At 39.1% G+C, this 2,460-nt stretch overlaps 1 pseudogene; it reads left to right on the forward strand.

Annotated features, from left to right (window-relative positions):
• The first annotated feature begins 981 nt into the window (after positions 1-981).
• Positions 982-2,056, forward strand: LOC121489724 (annotated as a pseudogene).
• Positions 2,057-2,460: the final 404 nt, after the last annotated feature.

The raw sequence follows: 2,460 nt of genomic DNA on the forward strand, positions 1-2,460 counted from the left end.
AGGCAGAGAAGGGATCCAGGTTTTGTGTAGCCTGGAGAACTATTTTTTAGAAAATAATATAAAATTATGAATACAAAAGTAGCTGTGAAAATGAGTTTATATCTAGAATGAGGAAAGGATTTGTAATCAATTATAAAGTCTTAAAAAATCTGAAAACCCCCAAAAAATAATAAAATAAAAATAATTAATTAATAAAAAAATAAAAATCTGAAAACCTTATGAACAAAACAAAATCCAGGAAAATAACCTATTACTTTTACTACTATTATTAATTGCCACTTCTATCATACTTGCACAACACTTTTTCCCCTACATTTTGGGTTCAATATAGTAATAATTTGTATATAATTTTTTAAAAAATGATAATTCAGTCTTTCCTCTAGCATGGCTAATGAGAATTTGTTTTGTGTTATTGATAGCTTACAAGGTTTTTTCAAGCTTCAATACAGAGGGAGTTTTATGTTTTTTTATGTTGTTTTATCTTTACTATAGTGTTTGATGTTTACTATAAAACCACAGTTTTATGGTGTTTTATGATCACTGTGGGCAAGCTCTGGAAGAATCTCAGCACTTTGATCTTTAATATATGCCTCACCCCATGGACGTGGCTAGGTCCTCCCCAGACCTATCCCATGGACCTAGCTAGGTCCTTCCTGCCTCTTGTGAGCTGGTCCTGGTTGATAGAGAGCAGAAATGGCTATAAACCAAGACCTTCAGAAGCTTCTGATCCAGACAGGGAGAGAATACCTTTTGTTCAGATCCTCTGGATGAACAATGAGTTCTACCAAGATGAGATTTTCACAGAGGACATGGGTAGATGTGGAGATGCTGGTGACCCAGAACCACCCACAGTCCCAGAACTACTACCTAGAGCATGATCTGCACTTCCTCTTCACATCCAAGGGGGAGGGTACACTGGAATTGAAAAGGACCTGTGCACCCATATTGAACTCGAGTTGGAAGAAGCGAGTCCATTCTCAAATGGAGGGCCATGACCCAAAGGAAACAGAGCAGTTGAGAAAACTATTTATTGGTGGTTTGAGCTTTGAAACTACAGATGATAGTTTAAGAGAACATCTTGAAAAATAGGGCACACTTATAGATTGTGTGGTAATGAGAGACCTCCAAACAAAACTTCTAGGGGTTTTGGTTTTGTGAATTACTCTTGTGTTGAAGAGGTGGATGCAGCAATGTGTGCCCGACCACACAAGGTTGAAGGGCGTGTAGTGGAACCAAAGAGAGCTGTTTCTAGAGAGGATTCTGTAAAGCCTGGTGCCCATCTAACAGTGAAGAAAATTTTTCTTGGTGGTATTAAAGAAGATACAGAAGACTCTGTATCTTTGAGAGACTATTTTGAAAAGTTTGGCAAAATTGAAACCATAGAAGTTATGGAAGACAAGCAGAGTGGAAAAAAGAGAGGATTTGCTTTTGTAACTTTTGATGATCATGATACGGTTGATAAAATTATTGTTCAGAAATACCACACAACTAATGGGCATAATTCTGAAGTGAAAAAGGCCCTTTCTAAACAAGAGAGGCAGTCTGCTGGATCACAAAGCGGTCGTGGAAGTGGATCTGGCAACTTCATGGGTTATGGAGGAAACTTCGGAGGTGGTGGTAATTTTGGCCATGGTGGAAACTTTGGTGGAAGAGGAAGCTATGGTGGTGAAGGTGGTGGCAACCGAGGTAGTTATGGAGGAGGTGATGGTGGATATAATGGATTTGGACGTGATGGTGGCAACTATGGTGGTGGTCCTGGTTATAGTAGTAGAGGAGGCTATGGTGATGTGGACCAGGATATGGAAACCAAGGAGGCAGATATGGTGGTGGTGGTGATGGAGGATATGATGGTTACAATGAAGGAGGATATTTTGGAGGTGGTAACTATGGTGGTGGTGGGAACTATACTGATTTTGGAAATTATAATGGACAACAGCAATCAAATTATGGACCCATGAAGGGGAGCAGTTTTGATGGAAGAAGCTCAGGCAGTCCCTATGGTGGTGTTTATGGATCTGGTGGTGGAAGTGGTGGATATGGTAGCCAAAGTTTCTAAAAAAATTTCAGAAGAAAAGGGCTGCAGTTCTTAGCAGGAGAGAGAGAGAGGAGTTATCAGGAAAGCTGCAGGTTACTTTCAGACAGTCATCCCAAATGCACTAGAGAAACTGTAAAAACCTGCCACAGGAGGAACGATGATCCATAGTCAGAAAAGTTACTGCAGCTTAAATAGGAAACTCTTGTTCAGGACTGTCATAGCCACAGTTTGCAAAAAGCTGCAAGAAAGTGCAGCTATTGATTAATGCAATGTAGTGTCAATTAAATGTACATTCCTGAGGTCTTTTATCTGTTGTAGCTTTGTCTTTTTCTTTTTCTTTTCATTACATCAGGTATATTGCCCTGTAAATTGTGGTAGTGGTACCAGGAATAAAAAATTAAGGAATTAAAAAAAAAAAGAAAGAA

Source organism: Vulpes lagopus, chromosome 4, assembly GCF_018345385.1.
Source record: "Vulpes lagopus strain Blue_001 chromosome 4, ASM1834538v1, whole genome shotgun sequence".
NCBI lineage: Eukaryota > Metazoa > Chordata > Mammalia > Carnivora > Canidae > Vulpes > Vulpes lagopus.